The 16,416-nt window shown below is 34.4% G+C and overlaps 1 protein-coding gene across 15 annotated transcripts in view; it reads left to right on the top strand.

The window, feature by feature from the left end:
* The window catches only part of R3HCC1L (R3H domain and coiled-coil containing 1 like), a 79,553-nt gene that overhangs the window by 29,555 nt on the left and 33,582 nt on the right, over nt 1–16,416 (top strand). Inside the window, exons 1-2 of one of the 15 annotated variants that reach the window (XM_049103031.1) lie at nt 8,882–9,144; nt 14,200–14,378. The exons of 13 other annotated variants lie outside the window; for them this stretch is intronic. The gene's annotated coding sequence lies outside the window, so the exon portion shown is untranslated. Of the gene's footprint in view, nt 1–8,525; nt 9,145–14,199; nt 14,379–16,416 lie in introns of those variants that run through there. One more of the 15 variants, XM_049103025.1, reaches the window with a different exon arrangement.

Genomic DNA, 16,416 nt, shown 5'->3' on the forward strand with positions numbered 1-16,416 from the left:
ACTAAGATGAGAAAACCAGTAACATGGAGAGTTCAAGAATCTGAAAGAAGTTTGATGTGGCTGTGTGGCATATGAAGACAGAAGTGACAAAAGCTAAGAGAAATTGGTTGGAACCAGGTTATAGTCTTATACACCATGTTTAAAAAGTTGATTTTATCATAAGGATGATGGGAAGTTGTAAGATTTTAGGGAGGAGGATACCTAAGTAGCTAATTGTTTTAAAAGGATCATTCTTGATGCAAGGTAAAGAATGAATAGAAAGTAAGCAACACAGAGAGACCATACAGATGGGTTTTTATAATATTCTGGGCATTTGTGTGAGTTTAACTTGGGGTATCTTTAAAGATGGAGAAAATTATACAGATTGAAGAGGTACTTAGGTATAAAGATGAGTGGTACTTGTGATTGAGTTTGGAGAGAAAAGAAGATTTTTGAAGTATATCCAGTGAAGGTCTTTGAAGACCCTGGCTTCTTTCCTTAGATTTTGTGTTAGTTGCTTTTCCTATGACCTTCTCTGTGAGTTCAAGAAAATCTGTGATTATGCACATTTTCTACCTTTTATTTTGTATGTGTCAAGGGTGGAAATGATATTCTCCAGCTTTCTACATCCTCAACAGTGTCCAGAAGTCCTGCCTATTTGAGAATGTGTCTGCAGAACCTCCAAATTTCCTTTTTCCCCTAAGAGAGTAGAAAGGAAATATATTTGGTTCACTTTAATTATACCACCATTCATGGCCCATGTCTCAAAATTCATTGAGGTTTTGAGTAGAAGTAAATCAGAAAAGGAGACAAGGAAAAAAAAATCTAAGTAATAGGTAAGCCATACTGAATAAAGTTGGTTCTTTTCCCTGATTGTTTTGAGTCCTGAGAAATACAGAAGAGTGTTTGATTCCTTCAGTGTTGATGTTTAGCCTGTTGGCATATAAACAAATAAAATCTGCAAACTGTCTTCCTTGTTATTTTGGAACAAAAATAGCATACAATCGATCTTCTGAAAGAGCTGTTCCATGCAGAGAGAAATTTACTATATTTAATCACTTAATTTCCTTGTTTTTCCCAGATGTTTTTAGTCAACATTTCATGTGGTAGATGTAAAAACCTTTAAAACAAGCATTGGGGAGAACAAGTCTTCTAAGACTCCACAGTGTCACCAAGGTAGTGACCACCGCCACCAGTAGCTGTGGCAAGTGTTATACAGAACACAGTGGTGGATGGCAACAGTGTTTTCCTAGGATTGGAGGAGCAAAGTTTTAATTTTCAGAGAAGGGAAAGTTAGTGATAGACGCCTCTATATGATTCAAGATTTCAGTGGTTAAGGTGTAAAAGTATGTGTAGAGCTCATGAAGGTAAACAATTTTCCTTTATTTTACTTCTCAGAATGATAAAGTTTAAATATGGTATGTTAACACAATGTTAAAGTTAGTGTGATTCAGAAAATTCAAGAATTGTTTATTGAGGATATACTGTGGAGTGCAGAGTTCTGAGCAGTTTTAAGCTTGAATATCAGTCAAAGCTGGGTTTCAATTCTGTTCCCACTGCTTACTAGCTAGATGTATGACATTGATTCTTAGTGACCTTGTCTTTAAAATGGTAATAGTTGTACATATCTTGAAGACTTGTTTTTGATGGTTAAATGAGATAATATATATGAGCATTTAGCGTAGTGCTTTATTCATCAACTTTAGTGCAGTTCAGATTTAAGTTATGTTGCCATGTACAGTTCTTTAAATCCAACAGACTATAAGGTTTTTTTTTTTATAGTATTGGAAACATTCATAGTCTCAGCACTTTTCAGTACTGACCAAAAGTGGGTAATACTTTAAAAATATAGAGTATCATTTTTTTGATGGTGGTAGTACATTGTGGTATTCAGGAATGAACCAGGTATGGAGGACAGGGATTTAACCTGGCTCCGGTTTAATTTTTCTCTCACCATTAGTTTGCACATTAAGTCTCTTTCTGTAAATAGATATGTACTATGTGTCACATATGGTACATTAAGAAAGGTCTACTTGTGGGATAATAGGGACAACGATAATAGCACAACAATAAAGAATTCTTAAATTTCATTGAGAATACTTTCACCTATTCAGAGTCTCAAATTAAGGAGAAACATCTGGATTCATATTGCTTTGTGTTAGGAACATTTGCTTTTATACTCATTTATTTACCAAACATTTATTGAACACCGTCCATTGCCAGGAATGGTGCTAGGCACTGAGAATATAAGATTGTGATAAGGCATTTCTTGCTTTCAAGGAGCTCAGAGTATAATTGAGAATTGAGTGAGCTAGTAGTTTGGTATGGCAGCAAGGAGCAGAAAATACCTCCCCCACATTTACTCAGGAAATATTTATTGAAATCTACAACATGCAGCAGGCATTCAAAGAGATCATTTAGGGCTGCATCTCAAAAGGAACAGTCCTACATCATTCTTGGCAAGTAGATCTTCAAATAGTAATGGAGAATCTTGGATTTGGATTCACTATAGAACAGGCATGGTGTAATCTTAGGCAAGACTAGATCTCTGAACACTTGCTGATCAGCTTTCTTGACCCACTGGTCTTCCTCTGGCTTTTCTTTACTTCCATGGCTCCATGGCTCAATTATTTTTGGAACAGCTTTTGAAGAAGCAAAAGGAAGTAGTTAGATCTTCTGATCTCCTAGACATCAGCTAATTGATATGGTTTTCCTAACTGTTTTTCCCCGCAAAGGATTGTCAGATATTAAAGCTGAAGGTTCTGAACACACTGGGATATTCGTATTGTCATAAAGCATCAAAGCATATTGCCAAAAGGGAGTTAGGAGCACACACACTGGAGTCAGATAATCTGGATTAGAATCAGCCACATTCTAGTTCTTTGGCCTTTAGTGTGTTAACATCCCCATGGCTTAGTTTTCTCATCTGTAAATTGGACTGGTAGTAATACTGCTTTGTAGGGTTTTGGGAGACTTGAATGAAGATGATACTATTTGAATATCATCAAATAAGCAAATAATAACTGATAAGGGTTCAAGATAGGCATCATAAAGTTCATATATTAAAGTTAATACACTCTGCTCAAGTAAAAGGCATTTCTGATCCTTACTTAGAAGCCTGTTATTCTTATTTTATAGATACTTTGAACAATGGAATTTATAGCACTCTAAGAGAAATGAAAATGCTTAGAGTGGCAAGATATGACAGGTAATGGAGGAGCAGAAACAATAAAAATAGTACTCTACTAGTAATCTGGAGGTCATAATATAGTTGTGTTGTATGTGGGCTGAGAGCAGCCTTTCACAATGAGTAAGGCCCTGATGTGTTACTTTGTACATGACCAGTTTAGCAGTTTGGATAATGCTTCCCATTAATGAATCTGTTTCTTCCATACCTTTGAGTAAGGATTATGTAAGGTCCTCAAAATGAGTGTCTAAAACTTATTTTTTCAGTCCAGGTGTTAAAAGAAAGCCTTAGGAATCATCTCCTCAACTGTAGATAGTAATGTTATAAGTTATTGTCTTTATTCTGTTTATTTGAAATATAAGCTATATTTTGGGAACCTGGTTTGAATAGAAGTTAAGAATAAACCTTCAAGTGGATGTAGGAATTATTTTGTGTTTTCAAGTATAAAATATGTCATTGTATTAACTAGTGCAAGTGCATTTACGGAAGGATGCATTAAGAAAACTACAGCAGAATCAGTCGTGGTTCATTAGCAGATTTTATAGTTTTTAAATGTGAAGCCATTTCTCTGCTGTCCAAGTATAATTTTTTATGTTATTATATCACACACAAGTGCCTCTGTGTTGTGTTTAGGTCAAGTGTATTTTAAAGTGAAGCTCTTTTGCAGAGGAAGGACATTTTTGTTTTTTTTTATTTGCAGAAATATGCTGAGCTGTGGGAGTATAGAACCTTACAAGAGTGGAAAGATTAGGTATAGGTTTATTCCAAATTTTATTATTTTGCCAAAGACTCCTGGTAAGGTGGTGTAATCTTCAGATGTCTTTTATTTTTTTAAATCTTAAGATGTCTTACTCATGTTTTACTTTCCCTTTTGTCTTGCTCTACAACAAAAATTTTAAATCATTTGAAATAATGTTTTCTGCGCCTGCTGTGAAAATCTCTGATATGAGTATGCTGTTTAGTATTTTTAAAGTCAATCAAGTAAAACAACTTAGTGAATAAATTGATTTTAAATTATGATACAAATCTAAAATTTTTAAATTAAACTAAAATAATTAAAAAACAAGATTAAAAAACAAGACCAGTGCAAATAGTAAGGGTATTTTTTTTTTTTTTTTTTTTAGTAAGGGTATTTTATGGAATTTTTTTCAGTCTCATCTGTGTGTATGATTTCATACTGTGTCATGTGAAATGTCTTTAACAGGAGTGCAGGAAAAATTTTGAAAAAAACTAGCTTAGAAAGTCTAACAGGAATCTATGCTCATAGCAGATAAGTCTTACAAAGCTTTTTAAAAAAATACAAAAAGTAGAAGAATATGTAGTAATATGTTTGTAGTGATTATTTTTATAAGGAGAGAATGCAGCTTTTTAAGTTTTAGGTTTGTTGTATGATGCTTTTGCATTAAGAAAAATACCCCTAAAACTTAACCTTTTTAGCTAGTTTTATACCTTACTAAATTTTTTCTTAAAATGATTTTCTGTTACAGACCTTTGAGTCATCTATTATCTTTTAAAAAGGTAACCTGTTTGACCTCTCTCTTTCTAACTTGGAGATGTCATTCCTCAGGTAGTAGACCATAGTGACCAAATAGAAGAACTTTGTAATCTATTGTGATCAGAACACTGAATATTCTGTAAAAGTTTGTAAATGAATAGTAACTGCTACATTCCCAAGTTCATCACCCAGTACTCCAAAGTTATATATGCCCATTGCTGAAAAATCAGAACTTAAGCATTTGTGACTGAATTCAAGTGACTGAAAAACTGATTTTGTACAGGCTTTAATGAATCCTGAACTTTGCTAAGGTACAAATAAGTTTTAAGAAAGATGTTGGATATATGAGCCTGATTTATATATGAATATGAGGCTCAAGGTGCTTTAACTCCTGAGGTGAATAATTGAGCACTTCCAAACATTATATCCTACCTAGCACTACCCTTACGTTTCTAATAAAGATATAACAGAGCAAGTATTGATAGATTTTCGAATCTTACAGTTGTTAACTTTTTGTTGGATCATTCTTAATACCTTGTACTTGCTCTCTAACTCGTTCCAGTGAGGTATTTATCTCTTCAGCTCAACTGAAACCATTCCAGTGTCACCAATAACCTCCATCCTGCCAAATCCAGGAGGAGAATCTCAGTTCTTCCTACTTGACCTTTCTGTATTTAATACAAATGACTACTCTTGCCTTTTAAAAATGTTTTTTAAAAAAATGTTTTCTTCACTTGGCTTCTGGGATACTACATGCTTCTGTTCCTCCTGTTTTCTTCTTCATTCTTTACTGGCCCACATCTTCTCTTCCTGACATCTAAAGGTTGTAATTTTTCCTGTGGTTCAGTTCCCCTGGCCTTCTTTCTGTGTCACTCCCTAGTAGTAGCCTAATCTTGTTTCTTGACTTGAATCCTTATGGTGATGACTCCCAAAATTTTATCTTCCAATTCTTTCACCTCCCTTGAACTTTAGACTTACATTTCCAATTGCTTGCTTAGCAACTGTATAGGGTGTCCAAAAAGCATTCAAATTTAAAATGTACAGATCACAACTCTTGATTTCTCTTTTCCTATTTCCTTCCCCTAGTCTTCTGTACTTAGTAAATGTAACTGTCTTCACCCAGGTTGATCAGACCAAACTCTCAAAATGACTCCTCTTTTCTTTTCACGTCCCATACAGTCATTCCACCAAGTTTTTGTTAGCTTACCCTTCAGTATATTTCATTACTCTGGCTACTTCTTGTGACCTCCTCTGTTGAAGGAGACATGCTTGCATGCCTATTAGTTTTTAGACTTTTTTTTTTTTTTTTACAGATTTTCCTCCTTCTACTCTTACTCTTTGTAGTCAGTTCCTTACATCTCTGCCAGAATGATCTTTAGCAAAGGTGAGTCAGATCATGTCATTGTCTTACTGAAACCTTCTAGTGATTTTTCAACACATTCAAAATAAATTTCAAAGCTCTTGCCTTGGCCTGTGGGCCCCTACTTGTTCTGGCCGTTAGTTATCTTCTAGTACCCCTTTTTACTCTGTTGTCTTGCCTCAGAGCTTTTGCACTTGTTCTTTTTTCCTAGAATTCTCTTTTCCCTGGATGATTTGTGTGACTCTCTGGCTCAGTTCAAGTATCAGCTCAGGTATCAACTCCTCAGAGTGGTCTTCCCTGCTTTGCTCTATGGTTTTCCCTTCTAAAATAGCCATATGTCTTATCACTCTATATCTTTGTCCCTGTGTTATTTTACTCCATCGCATTTATCACTATCAGACTTTATATGTTTCAGTGTTTATTTTTTGTCTCTACTATTATAGTGTAGCTGCATGAGGCCAGAGACTTGTTTTGTTTTGTGTTCCTAGTGCCTAAGACGGGACTTGGCACATAATAGGTGTTCGGTAAATGTTTGTGGAATGAATAAATGTATGGGCCCTGAATCACAGCTGGAGGTTAGGGAAGTATCATCTGTTGAGAAGTCTCACTTGTCATGATCAGACAGGTATTTATTTAGTGTCAAATGTAGTGCTGTGGCATTGTAGATAAAAAGACACTAACCCTACTCTGAAGGAACTTACTGTTCAGAAGAGAACCAGACATGCAAACACATAACTGTAAAGCAATATGATAATTGCTTTAGTGAAGGTATATGTAAAGGTATATAGTGGGAACTTACTAGTAGTACAAGAACAGATGAGGAAGAGTCAGTGACGAAGTTACAGACGAGGTAATCTTTAAAGTGAGAGTTGAAGGACAGGTAGGAGATCATTAGGCAAGCATCCAACAGAAAAGGTAGTAAGTCTTAAACCTTTGGTGTGAGAAGGCAGCTGGTCATGTTTCTAGTAGTACCAGGAGTTGGAATTGATGGAATATGAAGTCTGAAATTAGGAGTGGCTGGAAATGAAACTAGGTAGATAGATATTTTTAGGGGTGGCAGTGTTAGATCACATAGAGCCAAATACACTATGCAAGATACTTTAAAGGTTTTATGTGATAAGGACCACTGAAGAATTTTGAACAAGGAAATGGCCAAATCTAATTTGTATTTTAGAAAATTACTGGAAGCAGTGTAGAAGTAGAATGAACAGGGCTTGGTAATTGATTGAAATGTCAGGGATAATGACTTCCAGGTTGCTGGTGTGAACAGCTGGGTTGACAGTGATTCCATTCCCCTAACTATGAAATTGGGGAGGGAAGAGCAGAGAATCTTTCTGAGGGGATGGCTAGAATTTAAAAGTATATAATTATGTTCTCAGAAATCTGTTAGTTTACTTGTGTCACTTAACATATTTTGTATATTACATTTAATTAAAAACATCATTAAATTTAGGGTTTTTTTTTTGAGATTTTATGAGAGAGAGAGAAAGAGAAAGAGTGTGTGTGTGTGTGGGGGGGGGGGTTTGGGGGCAGAGACACAGGCAGAGGGAGAAGCAGGCTCCATGCAGGGAGCCTGACGTGGGACTCGGTCTTGGGACTCCAGGATCATGCCCTGGGCTGAAGGCAGTGCTAAACTGCTGAGCCACCGGAGCTGCCCTAAATTTACTTTCAAGATATTTTTATTCCTTCCAAATGGACATATATGATGCTGAACTGAAAGATTCTGGCATCTCTTAGTTTTGCCAGTTTGTAAGTAGACCAGTGAGAATAAGAATGTTCTTAATAGAATAATAACACAAAGGAAGCTTTATTATATGCAAAGAAATGATTCTAAATCTAGGGCCCTTCACAGTTTTAAATATATCTGAAAAAAATGCTCATAAATTTGAGTTGAGGATAACTTTTACCACATAGTTATGTTGTTTAATCAGTCTTATTTTCTAATTTGTGAAATATAAGTAGACTTCTTTTGATGCTTTATTGTTTTGATTCTTGTGAACTTATGGAACATTTAAAGTGTTTTGTCTATGCAGAGATAAGCTTACCTACACATTTATGTTTTAGTTGATTTCTTGGTTTGGTATATTGCCTTGTTGTTAAAAGTGAAAATTCTGAAACAGGTAATACACAAGAGGATAAGCAGACTGTTTGTTCTTGTGGTATTAGATATGGCAAGATATTAGCCCAGTGCTATCATGTTAGATATGTAACACAGACCCAAACATGGGCCACATATGTAATTTAAAATTCTCTAGTAGTCACGTTTAAAAAAACATAATTAATTTTAATGTGTTTTATTTAACCCATATTTCAAAATAGTATCCCTTCAACATATATAAATTTAAAAATGTTAATGAGACATTTTCCTTTTATTCTTATTTTATTTTTTTGGTGTACTGGGCCTTTGAAATCCAGGGGGTGTTTTTACGTGCATAGCACATCTCAGTTTAGGCTGGCCACTTTTCAAATGCTCAATAGCAACATGTGGCTAATGGTTATGTATTGGACAGTGTTGTTCTAGACCATTCTTAGACTGAAAGTAAAAGTTCTCAGCATTTGCAACATTTGAGGGTATCTTTTCAACATCAAGTAATTTATATGCTACTTGCTTTATTATACTGTCAAGTATATTAAAGAGGTCACTCTTTTCTCCAATCATCATTTTCCTATTTGGAGTCCTTTTGTCCAATAAAGATCTGTTTATCAGTTTTCATTGCCTTTGCTTTCTCCTACAGCAGTTCATGGTAATGGCCTCGTACAAAAACAATAGCATATTTTTAAATTTTAGGAATCTTGTTTTTAATTACAAAAATACTACATTTATTGTAACAAATTCACACACTACTGAGGTATGTGTATAAAAAGATAATTAATCCTTAATTCTTTTTCATCTCTCATTTTCTTTTTTTTTTTCATCTCTCATTTTCTACTCCACTGTTAACAGTTTATTTTTTTTAACTTTTAAACATTTTATTTATTTATTCATGAGAGCCACAGAGACACAGAGACATAGGCAGAGGGAGAAGCAGGCTTCCTGTGGGGAGCCTAATGAGGGACTCGATCCCAGGACCCCAGGATCGCGACCTGTGCCAAAGACAGACACTCAACAACTGAGCCACCCAGGTACCCTGTTAACAGTTTATATGATAGTCTTTCTTCCCTTAGAAAATACATTTATGAGAAATTATTTTTTTTAAGATTTTACTTATTTATTCATGAGAGACCCAGAAAGAGGCAGAGACATAGGCAGAGGGAGAAGCAGGCTCCCTATACGGAGCCTGATGTGGGACTTGATCCCAGGACTCTGGGATCATGACCTGAGCTGAGGGCAGATGCTCAACCACTGAGCCACCCAGGTGCCCTGAGAAATTCTTAAGAAAATTGCTACTTTGAAAATACCTCTTAAAGTGTTTCTTAGTAATGAAAAAAAAATTTGTTTTCTGCAATAAAAACATTTATTTTACCACATATTTAATACAATTTAGGTTTTAATTATGGCTATGCTAATTCTCCATAACAAAAAATAATATATTTTCTAGGTATGATTTTTCCACAAAAAGTGTGTGATAGTCTGATAGCATCCTTCACTTTGATTTTCTTAGTATTTATCATACAGACTAGACCTAGTGCATCAGTCTTAGGAAAACTATTGAGAGCTTTAGCAGTTTCTCAAGGGATTTTTCTTAATCCCTTGACATTTTCTTTCTTGTTTCCTATTCTGTCATCATCCTTGTTACATTTTTCCCTCCTTCAGTTGTTACTGGTTTGATTCAGTCAGATATTCATTCCCCAAGGGTTTTGCTGTGAGATGAACACTTCTTTCAACATTATCTTCATAGACTTCAGGAAATCCGTTCTTTTCAAAATTTGTATTTTTACTTTGCAACTGAGTTACATTGTGTTTACTTTGAATTATTAGATGTTTACAATATTAGACTGTTAGTAAGAGAATGATAGGCAAAACCAGGATACATAGTTACAGTAGATATTTGTGTTAGGTAGAAATGGATTTTATAAGTGATCAAGGCACATTTTGAATATTGTATCAAAAGGGCTTTTGATTCTCTCTGCAAACTTATAATTAAGAAACTCAACTACTTATTTAAGTAATAGCTAACTTTTATTGAGACTTTACCATGACTGGCAAATTTGTATACATATTTTATTTAATTTGTTCAGTGTGCCTATGAAATAAGCCTGTTATTATCCTCATTTTATGTTTTGAGTAAGCTAAGGCTTAGAGTGGTACATTTTGCCCCAATAAACTTAAGTAATTTGTCAAAGGTAAGGGCTAATCAAGTGTGAGACTGGGATTCTAACCCAGGAAACAGCTTATGTTGACTGCTCATTCATGTAATGCACACACACACTTCTGAAAAAAAAAAAAAGATTGGATTATAATAATAAACATTAAAAAGTAAAATGGAAATGTTAAAAGTGATTAAAGATAAAAGAAGAAAACAAATATCAGAACAACATCAACACAGCTATTAAAGAAAACATAAGACCAGGGAAATCAGGGGGAGGGTGGAAGGTAATAGGACTTCTGTGACAAAACCTTAGTCATTAAAATTTAAAAATGACTGGATAGGATAAAATGCAGAATAGGCAAACCTGGAGAGAAAACTAGTGATAGGAAAGGTGGATCTGAAGGTATTGCCTTGAATGAATAGAATTGGTAAAAGCCTCAAAGCTAAAATAATCAAGAAGCATAGTGTTGTTCTAGTAGAAAAATAATAAACACACAGTAGACACTTGAACACCAAATACCTAAGAGAATATCTTGAGAAAGAGAGATTACCTACAAAGCAATGATAGATTGACAACAGATTGCTTAACAGTAACAATGAAAGTCAAAATCCTTTAAAGGATGAGAGCAGTGTAAAGATATTTTCAGACAAAACCTAAGAGTACATATGGAAAGCATTGTGAAATAAAAGTATTGTACAGTTGTTTAGGAGACATATACAAATAATAGTTAGCTTTAGATATTTAGATAAGCACTTAAGTTAAAACTAACAGACTAGAAATAAGAGCATAGAGCTTTTTGAGCAATAGAAGAAAAAAACTTGATCAGCCTGAAAGAAAACAGGAAAATAAAATTACAAAAAGTAGGATAAATGGAAAGGAAGCACAAAATAAAAAGATAGAAAATACTTCCAAATGCATCCATAATTGCAATAAATGTAAATGGACTAAATTTGACAAAAGACTGACACTGACAGAATGGGTAAAGAATACACTCTTTAGTTGTATACTTTTTGCAAGAGACCTATAACACAGGTTGAAAGGAAAAGGACAAGATACCTAATGATACCAGTGAAAGTTACCATAGTTATATTACTTTTAGGCAAAAAAGACTTTGTACTCCTCCAGTTCAACAATAGAAGGGATTGCTGCATAATGGTAAAAGTAACAATTTACAAGGAAAATAGAACAATTCTAAATTTTATTTGTTAACATCAAAAATTACATAAAAATATAAGAATTGATATACTAAGTCAGATAAATCAATAAATCCACATACATAGGTATTTTACATATACATCTTCATGATTAATTAAGCTAACAGATAATAAGGCTGTGATTTGAACAGTGCTTTAATAAACATGATTTAGGGATCCCTGGGTGGCGCAGCGGTTTGGCGCCTGCCTTTGGCCCAGAGCGCAATCCTGGAGACCCGGGATCGAATCCCACATCAGGCCTCCCGGTGCATGGAGCCTGCTTCTCCCTCTGCCTATGTCTCTGCCTCTCTCTCTCTGTGACTATCATAAATAAATTAAAAAAAAAAAAAAAACATGATTTAATGAACACACGTGCACCACCCATGATTAACTAAACAGATAACAGGTAAGGGTATCATTTGAATAATACTTCAATAAACTTGATTAATGATTACACACAGGTACGGCACCCCAAAATTTGATTGGTATACATTACTTTTAGGCACAGATGAGACATTTACCAAAATTGACCATTTATTAGACCATAAAACCAAATCAACAAATTTTGAAGAATTGATCTCATTTTGACCACAGGTAATTAAGTTGGAAATCAATTTAAAAATAATATATAGGGCAGTCTGGGTGGCTCAGCGGTTTAGTGCTGCCTTTGGCCCAGGGTGTGATCCTGGAGATCCGGGATCGAGGCTCCCTGCATGGAGCCTGCCTCTCTTCCTCTGCCTGTCTCTTCCTCTTTCTCTCTGTCTCTCTCATGAATAAATAAGTAAAATCTTAAAAAAATATATAGGCTTTAGATACTTCTGAATAACTTATGCGATGAAAAAACATGGAAATAGGTATTTTCATTATCATGCTTTCCAAGAATCAAAAACCTTGTGAGATCTAAAAGGGCTTAGACACAATGAAATGCAATAGCAGTATACTCATGTTAGTGCCCAGATTGTGGTTTTTAAAATACTGTTTTCATTAAAGTGAACCAGAACTTCTTGAAAAATGTGGCTGATTCCAGCACTGGGTAGGGCATAGTAGGACATCTTGTCATGAAAAAAAGGAAAAGAAGAAACTGTCAGGGACAACTTGGGGTTCTTTCAAAAGGACCCTCAGACAGGACAGCCACTGGCCAAAGATAGGTTGAGCTTCAAGAGGAATAATTAGTGCAGTGGATTGAAACACAAAGTTAAAATCAACAAAATGTTGGTCACCTTTGGAAGATGCCATGAAACCAGTTTATTCAGAAACTGGTAAATAAATAATGAAGTATTCTGTCTTAGGCATATAAACTGTATCTCTGAGTCACAAAATAGTTGGTGAGAGAAAGTTCATTTTAAAATAATTTCAGCTAATAAATGCAAAAAGAACAACAATTAGAATGTCATCGTTTTGCAAACCCTGATGAAATAGTATGTCTTGGCAGTATTCATCAGAAGCTGCTAAAACCATTGGGTGGCAAACTCATTCTAAGCTTTATGGTGAATGGTACAGGCTGACAGTACATGAACCCACTGATCAATGAATATTAACATTACAAAAAGGAGACAATCAGACATTTTAGCTTTCCGATGTGACACAGTAGGGAGTTCAAAGCACCATTTAAGACATATCTTGCAATAAAAAAATTAAACCCAAATCCTATCAAGCCTTTGGAACAACCACTACTTTTTAGGACTACAGAGACTATATAAGAATTTATTGAACAATACTACAAGAATGCAATCAGCAAAGTTCAGAATGTGGGAAACTCTATAGGACAAATAACCCAGTTTCTTTAACAAATGAATGGCAAGACAGGAAAACAAAAAGTTTGACAGGTACCTATAAATTAAAAGACCAGCATGTAGATCTTTTTGGATCCTGATTTTAACAAACCAAGTGTTCACATAAAAGGAGACAGTTGGCAAAATTTTGGCACTGGATATGTGATGATAGAAGGAATTATTTCCTTTTTTTTTTTTTAAGGTGTGTATTGGTATTATGGTTTTGTTAAAAAAAATCTGAATCTTTTAAAGATAGATACTGAGGGTACTTAAGGATAAAATGAAGTGATATTTGAGAATGTGCACAGATAAAATGAGGAAACACTGGCCATGATTTGAAGCTGAGTGATGGGCATTTGAGAGTTATAAATGTTTTCTTTTTTTATATATGTTTGAAAATTTTGTAATACAAAAGTTATAATATAGCTAATTAAGTCACTAACTCAGAAGTTAAATAGGAATAGAGTGTTATCCTAAAGAAAATTGAAGGAAGAAAAATTAAAGATGGAGAAGAAATTAATGATATGAAAATGATACAGGGAAGATCCTTTTTCTGTTTATTAACATACATGAATTTTGCCTTGTGTCCTTCCCAAAGGAATTTGACATGATTTTAAAAAGGGACAGAGAAATAAATATTACCAGACATCTGGGATGGATTAATCATTGTATTTATACACCCAACTTAAATCTGTGTTTACTGGAAAAGAGGAGAAAGGGACACATTTGCTCTACCTAAAGGGATTATGTAACTTTGAGAGACATGCTTTTTTTCCCCCTTCTTTTTCATACATGCGAGATGGGGTAAGATGGTAGTTCCTTTCAACTTCGGTGTGCAAAAGTTAAAAAATGTTTTTCAGATGGGCATTTCCTTTATCTAATAACTGAAAAGTGAGATTTTAACATTGAATTTTAACCTAGGAAATCATAGCTTACTTTGATGGTTTTACTTCTGCTTTCAGAAAAAAATATTAGATTGACTGGCAAATGTGAAGGGACTTTCGGAGTTGGAAAACAATTTTGCAACCATCATAATAAAGATCGAATCAGATTAGAATCATTAGTGGATGCTAAATCTAGGGGGATATTTTGATGAGGAACAGGCTCTTGCAGTGTTACCCTATGGATTGCTTTTATCAAGGTATTGTCCAATTTCTGTACTGAATAATTACTGTGCATTTTTTCCCTTGCAACTAAAAGCATTACTAGCAGATAAATATGGGTAAAAGATGTACTGGTACTCTTTGTAGTATTTTTACTTTTGTAACTTACCTGTGTATTTAAAATTATTTCGTTTTAAGTAAAAAGGCAAGATATATGCTGTTATGATGCATTCTAATGAGCTAACAAAGTGATAGTGCTTAATTTATTCTTGAAGAATGGATAGTTAACATGCCTGTTAGGCAGTTTCTCTCAAATATCAGATGTCTCAAGTGAGCCATTGGTAAGCACTAGATCAAATCAGTTCATGGTTGAATTATCCAATGAATGCCTTAAGTGTCAGTATTCTCTATTGTTGAATGAAGAGAGATCCATATGTTTTATATACCAAACATAGACAAATGACATTAAAATTTTGTTATAAAGATGGAAAAGCTTGATTTGTTTTGTGCTAGTTCACTTACTCATGAAGATGGGGCAGAGAGGTACGCAGAGGAAGTTACTGATTATTTTCTCTCAAGGAATATTTGAAACTATAGAAGCAATTGGACAGATTCTCAGATACGATCCTTGTGTTCAGAAGTGTTGTATATAAAAAGATGATTTGACCTAAATCATAGAATTGCAAGCTCATTTGTATTTTAAAGGTGTATATTAGCAATTAATTCATAAAGGAATCAATTTTCATCTCCTTTATAAAATATAATTTTGAACAGAATTTCATATTCATGGCCATTCTAGGATGAGTTGGCTACAAAATATACCCCAAATAACTGATTCTCCCTTCCAATTAAAAAGCAAACTGGAGGGCAGCCCGGGTGGCTCAGCGGTTTAGCGCCGCCTTCAGCCCAGGGCGGGAACCTGGAGACCCGGGATCGAGTCCCGCGTCGGGCTCCCTGCATGGAGCCTGCTTCTCCCTCTGCCTGTGTCTCTGCCTCTCTCTCTCTATGTCTATCATAAATAAATAAATATTTAAAAAAAAAGCAAACTGGACCAATAAAAGCATGTGGAATGTTTTTAAAAAGTTAAAACTATGTTAAAAGAGAGAAAACATCAAGTACTATTAGTAAATAAATAAATGGATAGGAAAATTTTAATCTAAGGTACATTTAAAAAATTGTATATGAAAGGCATCCCTTCTCCCCTTGTTAAAGGCCTTCTGTGCCTACAGTTGCAAAAGAAGTTCACAAAAATACAACAAGGCTTTAAACTGAATTGGCATGATCTTGAAAGTCCACAAGATGGGGATGCTTTTCTTTTTTCGTATGTCTGTGAGTTACTATAAAAGAATTGTTCTAGCCAGTGGTGTAACGGAGCATCTCCTGGTGGCCTGAGAGCTGATTATTAAAATTTTAGAAATTATGCAAACTGATTGTTAAACATAGCCATCATTAAAAATTACACAGCTTATTATTAAATAGTATTTATAAAAAGGTAATACTTAAACTTCATCACTTCCTAATTATTTCACTATATTTTACTATAATTTATGTTCTTGAAGTTATTTATGAATATTGGACCTTTAGGTTGAAATACTGTGTCATGGAATACTACTGTGTCTTTTCCCAGCTCTGATTTCAGTGATGTTACAGTGATAGCTTGAAATTAGCTATGGTGGGAATATTTATGTTATACAGTTAGGCAAATGCCATAAATCAGGGCTTGATTTATTGTTTATTGCTTGTCTAGATGTAAGGTGATGGAGAAAATGCTAATAATGCAAACTTAAAAGTGTCATGTCTTTAGCTATTACATTGTACATAGCTCAAAAATTTGAGAATACATTTTGCAATTCAAAAATGATTATCCACTTTAGCAAAGATGTTACTCATATTGCTGACATCATTGATGTAAGCAAAAATATCAACCAGCACTCTGAATTACATGTGGAAAACCGGTTGCTAAACATTTACCAGCACATTCTGATCATGGCATAATTGAGTTCAGTGTTTTGGTAAGAAGTGGATAATATAAATTCGTTAGACTATTTTTCAGCTTTAGGAAATCATATCATGACA

Source organism: Canis lupus, chromosome 28, assembly GCF_003254725.2.
Source record: "Canis lupus dingo isolate Sandy chromosome 28, ASM325472v2, whole genome shotgun sequence".
Taxonomy (NCBI): Eukaryota; Metazoa; Chordata; class Mammalia; order Carnivora; family Canidae; genus Canis; species Canis lupus.